Source organism: Choloepus didactylus, chromosome 23, assembly GCF_015220235.1.
Source record: "Choloepus didactylus isolate mChoDid1 chromosome 23, mChoDid1.pri, whole genome shotgun sequence".
Taxonomy (NCBI): Eukaryota; Metazoa; Chordata; class Mammalia; order Pilosa; family Megalonychidae; genus Choloepus; species Choloepus didactylus.
In genome coordinates this window covers 28,871,610-28,893,169 of record NC_051329.1, presented here as the reverse complement: position 1 = coordinate 28,893,169, position 21,560 = coordinate 28,871,610, and the positions used below count along the sequence as shown (strand labels likewise).

The following is a 21,560-nucleotide window of genomic DNA, read 5'->3' as shown; positions in this document are numbered from 1 at the left end:
TCCATACATTTAAAGAGGAGGCTTAAGTCACTGCTGTAAATGGAAAACTGTATTACTTTCCAAAAGTTAAAGGTAAATATAAATGTAATGAAAGAGAAGTTGTTTACCCCCATACCACCTGAAGTCATCTGGCAAATTCACACCACACTAGGAAAACCTGATTTGGTCCAATCTCTTTAGGAAACTGAAGTCCAAGATTGCTCAGCTAGCCGACTGGTGCAGAGCTGAGACTGGGTCTCAAAATGTCCAATGTTATCCAAACAACTATACCACCATGAACCAAGCTGACCACCAAATTTTGGAAGAGTGTTGTTCACTATCACCTCTAAGTCAAAGAACCCAGCTGGATGCTTAACAGGAAGGAAGAAGAGACCAACACCAGAGAGACCCAGAAATTCTAGGTACAGATTAAGAATCTGTCAGAAGCCTGATCTGGCCACCAACACTATTTCAGAAATCCAGTAGGAAATGCTAGCTGGGTATCACAGTCAGTCAGAGAACCAGAGCCTGTGTGGTGGCCTTAGCCAGCTTGCCTGCTGGTTTGGGGAAACTTTCCTCATCAGTAAAATGAGATATTGGATTAGGTGGTCTCCGAGGTCTCCCCTTCCAGCTGAGACTGCCACTCCAGGGCGCTCACCCACCCCCTCCAAAGTGGGCAGCCCTTCCCTCCACAAGTCTGGGACTCACCGCTGGAGCACAGGAAGACTACCCTAATTTCAGATTCCAGAGTAAGAGGAGATAAGGACCAAAAGGCCGTGGTCGTATCAGACCAAGAAGCTTTCCTTCACACTCCAGGCTCACAAACATCCCTCACCACGACAGCAGCTCAGTGACAGGAGCAGGGAGAAGAGGTCGGCTCTCTAACACTTTTTCACTCAGTTACATCATTTTACGTGTGACGTCCCAGAAGAGCAGCTGGCTGCTGGCAGCAGTGCCTTGCTGGCCTGGGCTCCAAGACTTTCCCCCTGGCCTGGTGCTTCTTGCTCTCCATACAATCATCTGCTCTCTTCTTTGGGATGGAGACTGCTTCCAAGGGCTGTATGGCCTTTGCTCATTGTTCTAGATCAAGTACCCAAGCACCCAACCCATGTGTGCTTATTTGCTTAAAAATAAGTATCTTTTAGAATTAAGTACTAAGTGCACAGATGTAGAAAGACAACCATAAAAAAGTCTGGTTCACTGACCAATCTTAACGTTACTAAAAGTGGGGCAGTCTCCTGATGCAATACATTAGGAAGTACACAGCACTACCTATGAAGTGTTCTAAACTGAGCTTCTAAAACAAATGACCCTGGGGTCAGGTGAATGTGTGAAACAACTCTGTGAGGATGCAATCTGCCAAATTCAGAATGCAGTACTTTCTACAGGACAAATGAGACAGGTTCTCTCACAACTAAATTGTATGGGCAGGGGTCGGGAGAGGAGGAAGTTACAGACTGACGCTTAGAGAACACGCCAAACCCACACAATGTGCAGATCTCACTAGAACCAGAAGCAATCAAATCAACTGTAAAAAGACATTTTTGAGGTGACCAACAAAAATTGGATTTACCCTGGGTATTAGTGGGTACTAAGGAATTATTAATTTTGTTGGGTACGATAATGGTATTGTCTAATGCTTAAAAAAAACTTCACCTCTTAGAAATACGTACTTAGGTATTTATGAAGGAAATGATAAGATGTTTGAGATTTGTTTTAAAATATTCCAGTGGGGGAAAAATGAAAGTAGACAGGAAAGACGAAACTAGGACTGGAAGTTGATGGTTATTGAAGCTGGATAATGAAAAGAATAGTCTATTTTTGTGTGTGTTTGAAAATTTCCATAATAAAATTTTTTTTTAAAAAAAGGTCAGGTTGCAGAAAAATATGTTTATGAACTAATTTGGGTAAAAGCAAATAAGGTATATACATACATACATACATACATAAAGAAAACATCCAGATGGCAGGCACATACTAAACCATCAACAATTATTTCTGGGATTAAGAGAGCTGGAGAGGACTTTTGACTTTGTATATTCTAATCCTGTTTTAATGTTTTATAACAAGCAGATATTACTTTCATAACATTTTTAAAAAGGAAATTGTGAAACGTACGTATAATACTACATTTGTTACAACAGTAACAAATACAAATATTAGAAAATGTGAAAGAACATACCAAACAGTTAATAGTGATCATCTCTGAATTAGTAAGGGGTTGTGGGAATGATTTTGTATTTTCTAAGTCCTCCATGTTTTTAAAATACTGATATTTTTACATGTATTACTTTTGAAATCAGAAAAAACAATAACAGTATTTTTTTAAAAAATCTTTCTTAATGTTTTAGTTCCCCCAATCATGAAAAGCTCCAAGTTCAAGTCCTGGCTCTACCACTGACCAGCTACGTGTCCTGGGTAAATTCCTCCGTGGCTTGACTCTCTTTTCTCACCTGAAAAGCAATGTGCCATGCCTCCTACAGGACTGCTAAGGTGAACCTATGAGATAACACAGTGACCTGGAGGGCCCTGCTGTTGGGCACATGCCACCTCCCCTGACCCCTGCCCTCTCCTCTGCCTGGGCTCACTGAAGCTCTGCATGGCCCACACTCCTACACAACAGGCATAAGGGAACCGCCAAGATCAAGGTAGGGGACAGGGGTGGAAATGATCAGGGGACAGTACAGGTCAGCTCAGAGTTTTGAGGGGTTGGCAGGCTGCCAGCAAGCCAGCAGTTGGGGGTCAGGTCCATGCATCCCAACCCTCAGTGGACCACTAAATAACAAAACTATCATTCTAATTCCTAGAAGAATGACCATGTGGCATCTAGAGCCTACCAGGGCCCTAAGGCCTCATTCTAGTAGGCACTCAAATATTTGCTGAATGAGTGCAGGCATGTGTAACTGATTCTGGTCAACTCCCTGGCCAGCAGCTCACAAACCTATCTTTGCCACACAGTCCAGGCCCTGGGGCAGCACACCCACAACCCCATCTTCGCCTCACCTCCTTCCTGCTCCCATGCACAGGAACCTCACCACACCAGGGCAGCATGACAGAGGTGGGCAGCATCTCCAGGGAACTTTCCACTGAGTACCTGCAGAACCACAGAACGTGGCCATAGCCTCATGGGCCCAGCATGACTAGAACAGTGGCCCAGATGACAGAGGGTCCTGAACAGCCAGGTCGGCTCAGGAACTAGACAGAGCAAAAGGAAAGCAGACTCTAAGCATACCTGAGCTGTATCCTCCTAAAAATCTCTCTGGTCCCTTTAGGGCCTACAGACTTTGGCTTGATAACATAGCAAACTTGTTGGGGCTGGTTCGGTGCCCCTTTCATTACTCTAACCATTCCTCACTCCTGACCTGAATCCACTTTCTACTTTTCAAAGCACATTCATATCTATCAGTGCTTCTGATCCTCACCCATTTATGAGGACATCAGGCCAGAGAAGTTACAGACCTTGCCCAAGATCAGAACACTATACAGTGACAAATTCAGACTTCCCGGCACAATATCCAGTGCTCTTTCCACTTTTATATGTTACCCCTTTAACATGCACAAAATTAAACACCTGGTCTGTTTGTCTTCAAATTCATTGTGCAATGCTGTAACTTCTGACCTCTTGGAAGCGAGTACAGGGCAAAATCATCACTCATCAATTTATTCTTGCAACCAACAGTTCCCCAGTACCAACTACAATGGCGGCCTGGTACTGCCAACAGGGGAAGAGGAGTGGTGTTTACAAAAAAGAGCAAGACAAAACTGAGGTCCTGGAGGTTAGAACAGGAGCTAGAGAAGGCACATGGGTAAGTACAAGTTCTTAACCATCAAACTGTTCTGTTTCTTGCCCGTTTTTCCTATAGAAGGCAAACTCTCAGAAAACTGGTTCCCAGAACCCCTCAGTGATTTACAGTCTGGATATAGACAGAACCCAAATGTATTTTTTAATAAGTGTTCCAACCCACCCCAGATGATTCTCTGATGAGCAAAGTTTTAGAAACTTAGCTCTAGAACAGAGAACTGTAGAAAACCACAAAGCAATACCAATGTGCAGGGTTCAAGGAGGGACAGTCACCTCGGCACCTATCCTTCAGAATGCACAGGCCCAACTGCTGTCCAAAGGGACCACAGTAAAGTCAGGTAAACTTGGGGGATGAGGGGTGAGTCTGCTGAGATCTCAAACCAGCTACGCACCAGGTTCATCTAGGACAGAGCTAACCATTTAAAAAACAAGTTCATACCTTATTTTTAAAAACATTCCCAATTTGTGATGTCCAGGGTGATACATGTGGTCCTGGAACTAGGGCAGATTTGCAATACTTAATGATCCCTTATGAATGCAGATCCTGACAGCTAAGTTGACTGACCCAGCATCCTATTACCTTCCCAGAGCTGGCCTTTGGTCCACTTGCCCTGGCTCACCTCACAGGAACTGAGCAAGGGAGAAAATCCAAGAGTTGCTTATGCCTGTAGGAACCATCAGGGAACTTGACTTCATGAGGAAATCTCTTTGTAGCACACTCCTGTTCGATTCTCAGGTTTTACAGAACTAATCTGCCTTCTCTGTCCCCTTAACTCTAAGAATTCTTCGAGCAGTGTACACACAGAGGTGCCAAGAAATATTAATCCTAATTAGGAAGATTACAAATTTGGATGATAAAAAACTGGCACAATCTGAAAGGAGACCCAGTAGAGGTCTTGTTCCTGTGAGCACATACTCATTCAAGAGGAATCTTCCTGCCAGGAACCTTTGGCACTCCTGAGCCTGTCTGAGCTGCTCATTGGGCTGCTGCTGGACCACATGTAGGCAGAGATGGGACCTGCATTCCAAGAATGTCTACATCACACTCACAGAAGACTGGAGTGAGAAGAAATCTCTGAGTAACTTGACTGGAACTCAGAACACACAGAAACCAGGCTCTAATTTAGGCTAACTGGTGTTTAGGTTTCCAAGGCTAGCTGGCAGAGGCCTGGTCCTCAAAGACAGGATCAAGGGTATGGGTGGACTTTCTGGTCAAGAAGAACAGAGGAGGCTGAGAGGACCAGCCTCCTTTCCTTGGGTCTATGCTGGCCCTTTTCTCTAGTAACCTCTAATCTCCTATCTACTCAACCATCCCCCTCATGCCTCTAAAGATTTATTAAGCTCCTATTATTTCCAGGCATTCAGGACACAGACGAGCAAACAGGGCAACCCAGTGTACCAGATTCTGACAGGGGTATGAAGAGAACAGAAAGACAGGGGATGCTGGGGAGCAGATAGTTACAGCAGGCAGGACAAGTGGAAAACTCGTAGGGCTGATCAGTATGGCTGGAGTCCAGGGCAAATATGAGGGTGGTAGGGCAGCAAGGGCTGGGACTGAGGCAGGAAGGCAAGGAACAGATTGTGAAGGATCCACATGCCATTCATTACAGGAAGCTTAGATTCCTAGTGCCCTTCAGCCCTGGCCTTCACACTCCCTCCTGGGGCACCTAACCCAGACCCGCCTAACCTTCCAAAGGGTCTCATAATTCCAATGGCTCTTTCTCTCCCCATTCAGTCCCATTCCCTGGTTAAGTAAACTATCATCCACATGACAGATACACAGCCACTAAAATGTTACATAGAGATTTTGCTTACATGAGAATTTTAATTACATAATAAAATGTTAAGTGAAAAAAAGCAGGATATACAATTGTATGCAAAACTGAATATATTGTATGATATCAGCAGGTTAAAAATTTACAGAAAAAACTAGAAGAAAAAGGGCCAAAAATATTAACTATAGTTGTCTCTAGACAGTGGAATTATGTGAAAATTTAAGGTTTTCTTTTTTAGCACTTACTTGAACTTCTCAGTTTTTCCACAATGAGTACTGAGTTATTGTTTTAATAATCAGAAAAAATAAGGGAAAATGTTAAAGGTCCCATCCTGTCAAATCTCAATAGAAGACAAAAAGAAAAGTAATCTAAGGAAATTCAGAGTAAAGTGTAAATGATCCTTAGCAGAATAATTCTCCCAGAGATTTGAGCATTTTAAAAATTTACTGATTTATTTCTTAATGAGTAATATATTAAAATGGCTCAAAATTCAAAAGGTATAAAAGGATATAAATCAAAAAGTCTCTCTCCCAAACCTGGCAGCAACCACCCCATTCCTAGACCAATGGTACTAGACTACATCTTTAGGATACATCTTAGAAGTAGAACTGCTGGGTGAACTGGTATATTTTATCATTTGGATAGACAGTGGCAAATTTCCCTCCAGGAAGGATGTGCCAATTTATATTCCCATAAACAATACATACGAGTGCTTATTTCCCCACATGCTTGCCAATGACATGTTTGCAAAAGAAAATGTATGTTAAGCCAAATGAGAAAAATAGTATAATTTCTAGTAGTTTGGAAAGATATTTTAAATTCACTGATTTGTTCACTACCTAGTTATTGAGACCTGGTATGTTTCATTCACTGGGCTAGGCCCTGGAGATACAGCAATTTCCAAATATAACAAATATTTAAGTGGAAATTTTAGGGTCAGCTCTTCCTGCTTTTTCACACTTTCTTCTTGTTCCAGTTTGCTAATGCTGCCAAAATGCCAAATACCAGAAATGGATTGGCTTTTATAAAGGGGGTTTATTAAGTTACAAATTTCGGTTCTGAGGCCATAAAAGTGTCCAAACTAAGGCATCAACAAGAATATACCTTCACCGAAGAAAGGCCGATGGTATCTGGGATTCCTCTGTCACATGGGAAGGCACATGGCCAAAGTCTGCTGGGCCTCTCCCAGGGTTAGCTTCTGGTTTCTTTGCTTTATCCAAAATGTCTCTGGGCTTCTGTCTTAGCTTCTCTCACCTCCTGTACATCCTTGCTTCTTTCTCCCAGGGCATTTCTCTCTAAGCATCTGGGGGTCCTCTTTTAGCTTCTCTGGGGTAAACTCTAGATTTCATCTTAGTTTCTCTCCTGGTTCTGGTTTCAATGGCTGTCTCCAAAATGTCTCTGGGTATTTTTTCTCCAAGCATCTCTGAGCTCTCTTCAAAATGTCTCTACCTTTTATTCTCTCACAGAGGACACCAGAAAACTAAGACTCACCTTGAATGGGCAGGATCACATCTCCATGGAAATAATCTAATCAAAAACTCCCACCCAAAATAAGTCTGCAGCCACAAGATTGGATTAAAAGAGCATGGCTTTCCTGAGGTATGTAACAATTTCAAACCAGCACACTTGTCTTCCACTGTTTCTGAATCCAAAGGTTTTGTTTTTGTTTGTTTGGTTTTAAACTCCAATCATTTTTCTTAAGGATTACCAGGCTTCATAAGAAAAGGTGAAATGGGATTTAGACTACTAATGTCAAAAGCTTTTAAGGGTCATCCAAGTGGTTGCTTTTTGTTGTTCCTTTTATGACTGTCTTAACTTTTTATGGACTTTTATCCTTAAAAACTAGCATGGCACAGAGGAACCTGATGGTTTGGATTCAAGTCTTAGCTCTTCCACTAATCTGTGGCTTCGGATGAGTTATTTACTCTCTGAGCCTCTGTTTTACTCATTGGTGAAAATGGGGTAATTATCTTCTTCACAGGACAGTTGTAAGGATTAGAGCTAAAACAGGAAGGGGCACAAGTGCCCAAGACATGTTAATTCCCCTCCCTTGTAAAATCTCTGAGTATATTGAAGGCCTACTGTTTCTTTATATTCTCCACAGAGCTATGCAATCTTAGCAGGTAACTGGTTAATTTGCTGAATCAATGAGCATTTTTCCTTGAAGGCAGAGACGGTGAGACATCAGAACTCTATGTGCTTATGTGCAGAGAGGAAATCCAAAATGGGACACAATTAGCTTGATCCAGACAAAATCAGATTTTTCCCCAAAGTTTTAAAACCAGGTTGGCTAACACTCTGCTCAGCCTTTACGTGAATTCTCTTTAGTCTTCATCCTCTGAGGCAGATACTATTTTTTTTTATTAAATTCAGTTTTATTGAATTTATTGATACAATAAATAAATTTATTGATACAATTTATTGTATCAATAAAATACATTCACACACCAGTCATCCATGATATACAATCCACTGTCCACAGTATGATAACATAGTTATGCGTTCATCACCACAATCTATCTCTGAACATTTTCCTTACATCAAAAAGAACCAGAATAAGAATAAAAAATAAAAGTGAAAAAAAACACCCAAATCATCCCCCCATCCCACCCCATTTGTCCTTTAGTTTTTATCCCCATTCCTCCACTCATCCATACACTAGATAAAGGGGGTGTGATCCACAAGGTCTTCACAATCACACTGTCACCCCTTGTAATCTACATTATTATATAATTGTCTTCAGGAGTCCAGACTGCTGGGTTGGAGTTTGGTAGTTTCAGGTATTTACTTCTAGCTATTCCAATACATTAAAGCCTAAGAGGTGTTATCTATATAGTGCATAAGAATGTCCACCAGAGTGACCTCTCGACTCCATTTGGAATCTCTCAGCCACTGAAACTATTTCGTCTCATTTTGCATCCCCCTTTTGGTCAAGAAGATACTCTCAGTCCCACGATGCCAGGTCCACATTCATCCCCGGGAGTCATACTCTGCGTTGCCAGGGAGATTTACACCCCTGGGAGTTGGGTCCCACGTAGGGGGGAGGGCAGTGAGTTCACCTGAGGCAGATACTATTGATCAGCATTAGCCTCCCCTGGAATGGGGAAGTTAAGCCTCAGAGCAGTTAGGTCACTTGCCCATGGTCATAGAGCCAGTCAGCGGCAAAGCTTCCCAACTCCCAAGCCAATGTGCTTAACATATGGTACCTTGATGATCTGATCATGTGTCTGTCTCCCCAAGCCCAGACCCAGCTTCCAGGTGCCTTACTCAGCACAGGGCCAGGCACCTCACAAGCACCTCATAAATGTATGTGGGTTGATGGATCTGATGCCCAGGAGTATTTACAACTGCAAAACTCAATGAGTCAATCTCACCAACTAAAGATGTGGAAAATCAGTACCCTAAAAGAACAAGACATTCTTCAGTGACTATATTCTTCAGAATTGGAAATTCTACGTAACTGTTTTGGAGTCAGTAATTTTGAAGTAAGCATTGCCCAAAACTCTTAAAGGAAACAACAAAAACAAAAAGATCAGCAACCAGAAAAAGGTTCAGGTTTTCCCAAATTGATGCCTGCCTTTACTAGACATAACACTACTCATGCAGAGGACTAATTATCCACTGAAGTGTCCACTGCCCGCTCTAGTTAGACACCTCCTAGAGGCAACAGCATGGTGCTTGACAAGGAGGAGATGCTCAATAAATGTATGTGAATGAGATGGGGATTGCCTATTTGAAGTCAAACCAATATAGCTGGGGAAAATACTGTATTAAAGAAAAGATCTTCATACCAGGCAGATCCGATTGAAGGGTTGTGGGTTTCTGGTATAATACAGTGAAAGGAGCAATCTGGAGCCAGAGGACCTGGTATGAGGCTCAGCTCTGCCACTCACCAAGCTAGCATCCTCACCTGCAAATGAGGATCATTGTTCCTGCCTTTCCTTTGTTATCAGAAAAGTTTACAAAATGAGTTTTGCTTTTGTTTGCATGCAGTCAATAAAACCTTATTAATTCAGAGCCCACAAAATCTCATTAAAAAGATGTGAAGAAATCGGCACACTCATATATTGCCAGTGAGAATGTAAAATAATGCTGGGGAAAACAATTTGATTAAATACAGAGTTTCCATTAAATCTGGCAATTCCACTCCAAAGAGAATTGAAGGCATATGTTCACACAAAAACTGGAACACGAACATTCATGTCAGCATTATTCACACTGGCCAAAAGATGGAAGCAATCAAAAAGTCCATCAACTGATAATGAATAAACAAAATGTGGTATATACATACAACGGAATATTATCCACCTGTAAGAAAGAATGAAGCACTGATACAGGCTACAGCACAGATGAGACTTGAAAACATCATGCTTCATTCAACAAACAACCCAATTTACAAACATACAAAAGACTTGGAATAAATATTTCTCCAAAGAAGATACACAAATGGCCAAAAAGCACAAGAAAAGATGTTCAACATCACTAGCCATTAGAGAAATGCAAATCAAAACCACAAGGATAACATTTCACATCCACTAGAATGGCTAATATTTTTTAAAAAAAGAAAGGAAAATAGGTGTTGGACAGGATGTGGAGAAATAGGAACACTCATGTATCGTTGGTGGCAATGTAAAATGGTGCAGCCATTGTGAAAGACAGTTTGGCAGCTCCTCAGAAAGTTAAGCATAGAATTACTATACAACCTGGCAATCCTATTTCTAGTTATATACCAAAAAAACCTGAAAGCAGGGACTTGAATGGATACGTGCACACGAATGTTCACAGCGGCATTATTCACAATTGCCAAAAGACAGAAACAACCCAGTGTCCATCAGGTGATGAACAGATAAACAAAATATGGTATATGAATATAATGGAATATTATTCAGCCATTAAAAGGAATGAAGTTCTGATACATGCCACTACACAGGCAAACCTTGAAGATATCATGTTAAATGATATAAATCAGACACGAAAGGACAAATATTTTTAATGATTTCACTGATATGAAGTAATTAGAATAAGCAAATTCACAGAGTCAGAAACTAGACTATAGGTTACCAGGGACCCAGGTGGGGAAGGGGGAGTTAATGCTTAAATTGTACAGGGTTTTTATTTGGGGTGATGTAAAGGTTTTAGTAATTGATGGTGGTGATGGTGAACAATGTGAACATAGCTAACAGCACTGAATTATATATTTTAATGTGGTTAAAAGGGGAAATTTTACGTTGTATATATGTTACTAGAATAAAAAATTTTAAAAACACAAACTGAGAACCCTAATGTAAACCATGAACTATATAGTTAACAGAACAATTAAAACAATATTCTTTCATCAATTGTAACAAATGTATCACTCTAATGCAAGGTATTAATAAGAGGGGTATACAGGAACACTGTATCTTCTACATGATTTTTCTGTAACTTCTCTAATAAAAAAATATATATGCTTAATGAAAGAAGCCAGACACAAAAGGCTAAATTTTGTATGATTTTACTTACATGAAGTGTCCAGAATAGGCAAATCCATAGAGACAGAATGTAGACTGTGGTTGCCAGGGGATAGGGAAGGGGAATGGAGAGACTGCTAACAGGTTCAGGATTTCTTTTTTAATTTTTCTCTTTAAAGTTTTTATTTTGAAATATTTCAAACTTATAGGACAGTTGCAAAAATAATACAAAACCCATACAGAGAACTTTAATGTACCCCATCCCAGTTACCCAGATCCACCATTTTTTTTTAAAATTCTGCCACATTTGCAAATATCATTCCATCCACCCACCCACCCACCCATCCATCCATTCATCCACCCATCTCTTTATGTTTTCTGAACATTCGAGAGTAGGTTGCAAAAACATGCTCCTTGAACATAAAATATTTCATGTGTATTTCCTAAGAACAAGGCTATTCACTTATGTAAAGTTATCAAGTTCAAAAACTTTAACATTGATATAAAGCTTACAGTCTATATTCCATTTTTTCCCTATACCTCAATGTCCTTTTGAGTTCTTCCACCCTTCTTGTTAGATCCTGTCCAGGATCATATATTGCATTTAATTGCCACTGTCTCTTTACTTGCTCTTCCTTTTTTCTCTTTTTAATTATGGAAACATATATACAACATGAACTTTCCCATCTCAACCATTCACAAGCATACCGTTCAGTGGGATTAATCACAATCACAATGCTGCACTTCCCTTACCACCATCCATTACCAGAACTTTCCCATCACCTCAAAAAGAAACCCTACACCCATTATACATTAACTCCCCACTCCCCCTGACTCCTTCCTTGGTAATCTGTACTCTACTTTCTGTCTCTATGAGTTTGCATATTCTAGCTACTTCACATAAATGGAATCATACAATATCTGTCCCTTTTTATCTGACCGAATTCACTCAATATGCCTTCAAGGTACAACCATGTAGTAGCACATATCAGAACTTCATTTCTTCTTAAGGCTGTACAGTGTGTGTATATATATATGTATACATGTATAGGTAAATATACACATAAATATTTCATTGTATTTATATACCACATTTTTTTTATCCTTTCATCTATTGATGGACATTTGGGTTGCTTCCACTTTTGGGCAACTGTGAATAATGCTGCTATGAACATCTGCGTACAAGTATCTGTCCAAGTCCTTGCTTTCAATTCTTCTGGGTATATACATAGAAGAATATCTGGGGTATATACTGTTCTTTTGGGTCATATGATAGTTCTATACTTAACTCATTGAGGAATCACAAACTGTTTTTCACAGCAGCTACACCATTTTTCATTCCCACCAACAATATACCAGGGTTCCTACTTCTTTGCATCCTTACCAGCAACTGTCATTTTTTGTTTTTTAATAAGAGTCATTCAGGGTTTCTCTTTGGGATGACGGAAATGTTCTGGAATCAGTGGTGATGGTTGCACAACCTTGTGAATATTCTAAAAACCACTGAATTGTACAATTTAAAATGTTGAACTAAAAAATTTGAGATATTCATTCTACAAAATAATTGGCTAGTCTTCTTCAAAAGTGTTACACTCTTGAAAGACAAAAAAAAAAAAAAAAAAGACTGAGGAACTGCCCCAAATTGGAATAGACTAAGGAGACTTGATGACTAAATGCAATGTAGGATCCTGAATTGGGTCCTGGATCAGAAAAATTAGCGGCACAAAAGGCAAAATTTGCATAAGGCCTACAGATTAGTTAGCAGCACTGCATCAGTGTTAATTATCTTGTTTAGATAACTTTAATAGTTACATAAGACGTTACCATTAGGGGAAGGTGGATGAAGGGTAAACAGGAAGTTGTATTATTTTTGCAACATTTTTTGAGTCTTCAATTATTTCAAAACAAAAAGTTAAAAATTATACGTGATGCATGTCAGATGTCAGCAATTTTTTTTCTGTAAAGGGTCATATAATACTTTAGACTTTGTGGGCCATATGGCCTCTCTGGCAACTACTCAGCTCTGCTGCGACAGCATTAAAGCAGCCAAAGATAACATGTAAATGAATGGGTATGACTGAGTTCTAATAAAACTTTATTATGGACACGAAAATCTGAATTTCTGATAATTTTCTAGGATCATGAAATAGTCTGTTGAGTTATTATCAATCATTTTAAAATGTAAAAATCATTCTTAGCTCATGGGCCATACAAACACAGGCAGTGCAGCCAGATTTGGTCCATGGGCCATAGTTTGCAGACCCCGGTGCTCTAGATCGGAATTTATCAGTGTGTGCTTCATTAAAAAAAAAAAAAAGTTTCACATTAAATAAGCTTGACAACACTAGATTAAGCAAGGTTAAGCACATTTCTGTATTGTAGGCCTTCTCAGTGCCTTTAACGTGGTACTATACACTGAGAAGCTCTAAGAAGGGATAATGGTATGTAGTCTTTCTCAAATGTATTTTTACCATACAACCATTTTTTCAGAGCCATCTCTTCGGATCAGTGGCCTGAAAAACACACTTAAAAGGTGACTTAAGTACTTCTTTAAAAGGAAACTTTCAAACTGCGAAGTTTTAAAAACACCTACCTCCCCACCAACAAATTAAGATCATTTTACCCAGCACCTAGATAATATCTGAACAAATATTTCACAATTTTTTTTTTAAGTCCTGGGACACATAAACAAGCAAGTAGATAAACACAGGCAGGAAGTCTTGGCTCAACCCCAACCCTTTTTTTGTTTTTTGGCATGTCAGCAGAATTGGGTCATAACAAGAACTCTCTGCCCATAGAGAAATTTAAACATTCTTCAGCATTCTAACAGGTTTTTAAGTGATCTATTTGGAAGGAGTTCTGATGTTTGATTAGAAAACTAACAATATGCTAGAAACATTATCTGTAGGTTATAGGTAAATGAGAATGAACCATCAAGTCAAGTCCAGAAAACTGATTTTATATGCTGGATGGAAAGTTAGCAACAGACTGTAAAAATTCTCTCATTTGGCACAATATCTATACACCACACTGCTAGAGAGAGGATTAAAGAGGGATTTATGTCCCAGGGAGGAGAAGGCTAGCCTGAACAACCTCAAGTGGCTCTTCCAACCAAGACCCTGCAATTCTGTGATTCAAAGATTTCACTGGCTTTTCCTGATCAAAAACAAAGACTTGAGGGGCATTTCCAAGGTGTCCTAAGAAAATAAGTTACTAAACCATGGGGAAAGGGCCCTGCTTTCATTCAGTAAACATGTAAGGAGCCCTTATCAGATGTTGGGCCATTCCAAAGTCCCTGAAAAGAAGAATGGTTCACAGGACAAGCAGGAAAAAATTACATAAGGTCATAAGGCTCTTTGCTCCAAGGAAACAGAGGATGGAGGGTGGGGGTGGGGCATCAAGAAAAGGAGGCAGAAAAAAAGAAACATCATATTTACTTTTGGGCAGAGTCAGTATTAGAGTCAAAATAACTAGTTAGAACCACAGACTTTCAAGTTGGAAAGGACCTCCAGTTAATACGTGTATACCTCCCTGGAGGGAGAGTTCACTTCCTTTGGAGGCAATCCATTCCATTGCTGGTCACCTCTGACAGTTCTTCCATGAAGTTCTTCTAGTAAGTCAAATTATTTTCTTCCTGTAGAATTCACCTATTGGTCCTAGTTCTGCCTCTTTCATCCCCAAAGATGAAGTAGGAACCCTCTTTGCCATAATAATTTTTCAGTTTTTAAACACAGTTCTCTTTCAGTGCTCTCTTTTCTGAACTAAACATCCCAATTCTTTCAAGATCTTGCACAGATTCCAGCTGCCTCAAAGTGAAGAATGGATATCTAGTACAGCAAGAAAGTACTTAAGATTGATGGGCTTCAAACATCAGTACGCATAGGACGCCCCAGAGTACATTCAAACTGCAGAATCCCAAGTTCCTATCCAAATTCTAAATCAGACGCCTGAAGTGCGGCCCAGAAATCTGCATTTTAAAGCATGCATTCCGGACGATTTCCAAGCAGATGGTGTGGAACCATATTATGACAAACACTGTCCTGCTTTACAAACGAGGAACCGAGGCCCAGCACAGGGAAGGGATTTGGCCAAAAACGCATTACCGGCTGTGGGAGGCCAGGTCTAGAACTTAGGTCTCTGACACCCAACCCAACTCTGTTCACCAGGCTTCCCGGCCTCGGATTCTCCAATCGGGACAAACTCGTTAAAAGCACCTCCACGTGAGGAAGACAGTCCCGCACGGGAGCCAAAAAGGTAAGTCGCTGTCTGGATGGGAGAGCTCGTGGGAGCCTTCTCGGGCCTCAGTTTCCCCAATCTGTAATCAGAGAACGGAAAATCACAACTTCAACACGACCTACCTTCTGAAGCGGAAGGCCAGGGATAGGACTGGGCTTGCTGTCGCTGGGGCCCGGGGCTCAGGTGCCGCAGCCCGAGGGTCTCCGGAAGGCGGAACCCGGTCCCCGACCCCCAATCTCGGTCCCTTGCCACCGTCCCAGCTCCCACATACCTGCTTCCTCCGCGCAGCTAACACCACCTAAGCCGCCCCAGGTTACTGGCCTATCTGCGGAAAGGCCAGACTTCCAGTCCCGTCAATCTGTCGGGACGGACCTCCAACCCTTCTTACGCGGACCCGCGTCACCTGACGCGGAGCCACCCCTCTCCGAGGAACTTCCGGCTCTAACCGGAAAAGGTGGGTCCACCGCGCTGTTCTGCGCCCCAGGCTCCCGGCTTTAAGGTTCCGTTCGTAGGCAGGAAGCGTAGGAGTACTGGGAGTGTTAGTTAGTTTTCCAAATTGTCGGGGTTCCTTGAAGAAAAAGTTGATTCCAGAGATGGGGCATGGAAAGCACCAGAAGAGCCTGAACCATCTGTTGCAGCACAATGTGAGGAAGTAAGAATGTCAAAGGACACAAGCGCTAACTCGAAAGGGATCCCAGTGGCCATATTGGGAGCATTTGGGCATCAAAATACATAGTGATGTAAATGGATTATATCTAAGTGAATAAAGTAGTAATCCATGAGTCTTTACTGACCTAAAGACCTGAATAAATAAATGAACGGGGATGGAGTGGGGGAAGGAAAGCCCTTATAGTAGAATGCCAACTAATAATCATGATGGAGTTAGAAAATCGACAATAGATGGAAAAACTAGAGAAATAGGATACTTACAAAATAAAAGTATCTCCCATAAATTGCCTATTAATTTCAAAGGGAAAATGAGTAATTTTACAGAGGCAAAAACCTAGTGGAAAAAGTGATCAAAGTAATCTCAGTTAACATAACCAGGAATGGGTCAAGTAGATATCATGTGCATCTTAATAGATGCACTGAAAAAGATACATCTCTGATATTTCTGCCAAAAATGCATAACCCCAATCTCAGGAGGAAGCCTCTGATAAACCCAACTCAAGGGACTTTCTACAAAATAACCAACGTGTACTCTTCAAAAATGTCAGTGTCCTGAAAGACAGGGAAAAACTAACAAACTTTTCCAGTCTAAAGAAGACTAAGGAGACATGACAACTAAATGTGATGTGTGGTTTTAAACTGAATCCTGGATTGAAGGGGAAAATAGCTGTAATTGATAATATTGGCACAGGTGATGAAATTTGAATAAGGATTGCAGATCAGCTGTTAATATGTATTGTATCAATGTTAAAATTTCTGAATTTTATCGTTGTACTGCGTTATATTAAGAAAATGTTCTTAGGGAATATTCACTGAAGTATTTAGGGGTTAAGGGGCACAATGTCTCCAACTTAATTTTTTAAAAATTCAGAAAAATGTGTGTGTGTGTGTATAGAATGATTAAGTAAATGAGGCAAAATGTAAACAATTTTAAAGGTAATCTGGGTAAATCATGTATGGGGGTTCCTTGTATAAATTTTGTAACTTTTCTGTGTAAAATGATATAAAAATTAAAACTTACCAAGAAACAGGGAGGGTGGAATTGCCTGGGTCCTGGCCAATTCATGAATTTATATATCAAACATTTCTTAACTGTTTTCCACATGCCAGTTCCTTGCCAGGCACTAGTGATGCAGCAAAAGAGACAAGATCTTTGCTTGCAAGTCTAGTGGGAAATATATTAAACATGAAATCGCACAACTAATTGACTACTTAAAAATAATAATAGCCAACATTTATTGAGCTTTGCTAAGCACACTACACAGAATGTTTCATTTGATCATAAACAGGAAGCAGCCTTATGAGTGGATTTGGTGATTACCCCATTTTACAGGTGGGTTGTGCTGGTATGAAGAAAAGGCCATGTTCTTTTAATCCATTCCTGTGGGTGCAGACCTGTTGTGGGTGGGACCTTTTTTTTTTCTAATTCAGGTTTTTTTTTTTTTTGTATTATAACAATTTAATTATATTAATGTCATTCATTTACATTACTGTCTTCTGTTTTTGATGTCTCCTTGGCTCCTAGAAAAGATTTAAGTAGATTACTTAATCCACACAGCACATACACGGTGATCTTCTGGACTGCTGCCACAAACAACTTGTTCAGAATATAAGAATTTTAAATTTCTGTGTCTAAGAGATCTAAATCTCTAAAGGTTTGATTCAAGGAAAATGGTTCTATTGATCATATGACTAGGTTGATCAATCTGGGCTAGATGCTAAGTTCATTGTCTTTTTCACCTCTAAAATGAGGGATTGAATTACATATTACTTTGTGTATCCTCTAGCTTTAAAATTCTATATGGTTGAATTCAAAGATGGTAACACATACAGTAATAATATATGTTACCACATAGTGTAAAAAATTAAGGATATTTAAATTTGGATGCATTGCCTCCTATGAATTTAAAATTATGAGAACAACCCTGCATTAGTGCTAAAGTTTAATATTTGAAATCTCTTCCAATGTTATTAATGTAAAGCTTCCTTGAAACACTTAATTTTTGCAAAGTTTAATCATTTTTCAATGTATTACTATCTAACATATTATATGCCAGGAAAATGATTAATAAAATTTGAAATCAGCTAGTAATTTCATTAAGTTAAGTGAAATGGGAAATCTGTGGCACAAAAGGTTAAAAGTAAATGCCTCTTTCATGTTCTCATTTTACTCATAAATAATGCAATTAGAGCTTTGTCTTAAATGTTTATTGAGACCATGCTCTCTCATTGAGAAGTTTCAGACTTTGCTCTCCTCATGCTTAAATGTTCAATTCCATTAATACAGTTTTGGCATGAGTATTAAAGTATAAGTATTTTACAGAATCCAGGCTCTAAGAAGGAACTGTGAAACAGTTGGTGTGTTTCTTAAAGTAGTTCCCTCCAAATTAATTTAAATTGGCTCTGGAATGAGCACTAAAATTTTGCTTAAGGACCATAAGAAAAAGGTAATTATAAGTGGCAGAGGATCTGACTTAGGGGAGCTGTCTGATGGGATGCTTGGTGTTCATCCAAGTTTTCTCTAACAACTTTATTAATTATCTGCAAGGGCAATTTTAAATAACCAGTCCTTTCTTTCTTTACTCTCCACAAGGTATTGTTCTCCCAGTAATGGTATAGTTTGAGGTCGTGAGAAGATCCAAATCAAGGCATCCTCAGGGCGTGCTTTCTTTCTGAAGACTGGCTGCCAGCAATCCTTGGGTCCTCTGCCACATGACAAGGCACATGGCGATGTCTTCTGGTCTCTCCCTTCTCTTCCAGGTTTCATTTCTTTCAGCTTCTTGCTTCCGTGGCTTTCTCTCCTCCAATTCAGTTTTATTGAGCTATAGTCACATACTGTACAATCATCCACAGTGTACAGTTATTCACAGTAGCATCATATAGTTGTACATTCACCACCAAAATCAATGTTGGAACATTTTCATTGCTTCAAAAAAAAAAAGAATAAAAATACAAGTAAAGAACACCCAAAACAACCCATCCCCCTATTATTCATTTAATTTTTGTTCCCATTTTTCTACTCATCTGTCCATACACTGGATAAAGGGAGTATGAGCCACAAGGTTTTCACAATCACACAGTCCTCTGTGTAAGCTGCATAGTTATACAATCATCTTCAAAAATCAAGGCTACTGGGTTGCAGTTCAACAGTTTCAGGTATTTCCTTCTAGCTATTCTAATATACTAAAAACTAGAAAGGGATATCTATATAACATAGAAGAATAACTTCCAGAATGATCTCTCAACTCCATTTGAAATCTCTCAGCCACTGAAACTTAATTTTGTTTCATTTCTCTTCCCCTTTTTGGTCAAGAAGACTTTCTCAATCCCACGATGCCAGGTCCAGGCTCATCCCCAGGAGTCATGTCGCACGTCGCCAGGGAGATTTACACCCCTGGGAATCATGTCCACATAGAGGGGAGGACAGTGAGTTTACCTGCCTAGTGGGCTCAGAGAGAAAGGGGCCAAAAAAGAGGTTCTCTGGGGGAGACTCTTAAGCACAATTATAAGTAGGCTTAGCCTCTCCTTTGCTATAACAAGCTTCATAAGGGGAAGCCCAAAGAAGGCTCAGCCTTCTAAATTGGTAGTTCCCAATGCTTATGAGAATATCATAAATCCCCAGGTGGGGAAGTTTAATCTTTCTGCATTTTCCCCCAGTCCCTCAGGGGGGCTTTGCAAATACACTTTATTTTCTGCCCAAATTACTTTGGGATATGTGAGGGTTTCACACTAACCTGTACAAACCAATCAGATCTTACTCCCTATTCAAAGTTCTGTGTAATTATGGTGTTTGAATAAACTAACCATATAAGTTAAATTATTTAATATGTACAGAAAATATAGATTTTGCACGAAATAAACATCTCTTTCTTTGGTCTCATATCGAAGTAGAAGTTTTAAAACACAGTCAATATTGTCCTTTACCCTTTAGTCTGATTTGCCTTAGTCCTAATGAGATCCACTTCATTCATGTCTCTGTTGAAGTCTGAATTCTTTTTCAGCTTTTTAAACGTTGCTGTGTGGGGTAATGCTGAGAGCTCAGCATCTCAGAATTCAGAGATAACCATTATAACTCAGGAATAGATGTGACTGTTGTAAGAGCTTACAGTCTAGGGACCTTTACCCTAAGCCTTCCCTTGATAACCTCAGATTCAATTCTCAGAGTTTGCACATTATAGTTAGTTTGCATTAGTGAGGCATTATAATGTTTGTCTTGTCATTTCTGGCTTATTTGACTCATAGTGCTGTGCTCAAGATCCATTCACCTAGTTGCATGCCTCACAACTTCATTCCTTCTTGCAGCTGCTCAGTATTCTATTGTATGCATACACCACAGTTCACCATTCTGTTCATCAGTCGATATACCCTTAGGCCACCTCCATCTATCACAAATTGTGAAAACTGCTGCCATAAACACCAGTGTGCAAATGTCCATTCGTATCCCTGCTCCAGTTCTTCCAAGTATATACCCAATAATGAGGTTGCAGGATCTTATGGCAACCCTATACTTAGCTTCCTGTGGAACCACCACACTGCCCTCCAGATGGGCTGCACCATTCTATTTCCCTACCAACAATGAATAGGTACATCCCTCTCTCCATGTTTTCTCCAGCACTTTATCCCTCTTTATTTTTCCCCCTGCAATTTTATGGAAATACATTCATATACCATACAATCATCCACGGTGTACAATCAAATGTTTACAGTATCTTCATATATTTATGCATTCATCAGTGGGTAGGACCTTTTATTTAGGTTTTTTCAATTGAAATGTGACCCACCCAATTCAAGGTAGGTCTTAATCCTTTACTGGAATCCTATATGAGGGTAAAAGACAGAAAAAGCCCAGATTGCTTAGAAAGAAATGCCCAAAGAAGTTTGGAGAGAATTTACAGAGAAAAGCCCCAGAGTTGCTGAGAGAGCCACTGAAGCCTGAATTATCCCAGGCACTGTTGGGTTGGGCCTAAATTGGGCTAAAGGTCGTGGATGAAATAAACTCAGAGATGCACCTGCTTAGCTCCCAGAGGCTGGTGTCCTGAGATTCCTCAACTATTAGCCTTCTCTCTGGTTCCTATGAACAGGCAGTAGCACAGAGGGTGTTTCTGGTCAGATAAGTCTGGATTTGAGTCCAGCTTCTGGACTGAAAGCAATAGAACCTGGAGAGAAGGACCAGCAGACACTGGCCATGTGCTTTGCCATATGACAGAGGAACCCCAGATGCCAATGGCCTTTCTTCAGAGAAGGTATCATCCTGTTGATGCCTTAATTGGGACATTTTCAAGGCCTTAGAACAGTAAATTTTTAAACTAATAAATCCCCATTGTAAAAGCCAACCCATTTCTTGTATATTGCATTCTGGCAGTTGCATGAGACTTTTAAAAAATCTCATACTATTTACAGATATCTCCCGTTGATTCTGTTTCCCTGGAGAACCCTGACCAATACAAGGGTAAAGGAAAGCTTTTAAAAGTTTGCACATTTTATCATTCAATAAAAAGTTAAAAGTTTTCACATCACATACTGATAGGTGGTAGAGCTGCAGTTTGAAACCACGCAGCTGTTCTCTGGAGTTCTTGATATCTGTCTTCATAGTTTTATTCATTCAATAAACATTTATAAATGCCTGCAATTATCCCAGGCACTGTTGGG

General features: G+C 40.0%; 1 protein-coding gene across 4 annotated transcripts in view; it reads right to left on the bottom strand.

The window, feature by feature from the left end:
• Positions 1 to 15,657, bottom strand: part of RNF185 (ring finger protein 185) — a 29,812-nt gene extending 14,155 nt beyond the window's left edge. The window contains exons 1-2 of one of the 4 annotated variants that reach the window (XM_037817143.1): positions 15,514 to 15,657; positions 15,221 to 15,321 (exon numbers count right to left, since the gene is read on the bottom strand). The gene's annotated coding sequence lies outside the window, so the exon portion shown is untranslated. Of the gene's footprint in view, positions 1 to 15,220; positions 15,322 to 15,364; positions 15,493 to 15,513 lie in introns of those variants that run through there. The other 3 variants (XM_037817141.1, XM_037817142.1, XM_037817144.1) reach the window with 3 other exon arrangements.
• Between the last annotated feature and the right edge of the window lie 5,903 nt (positions 15,658 to 21,560).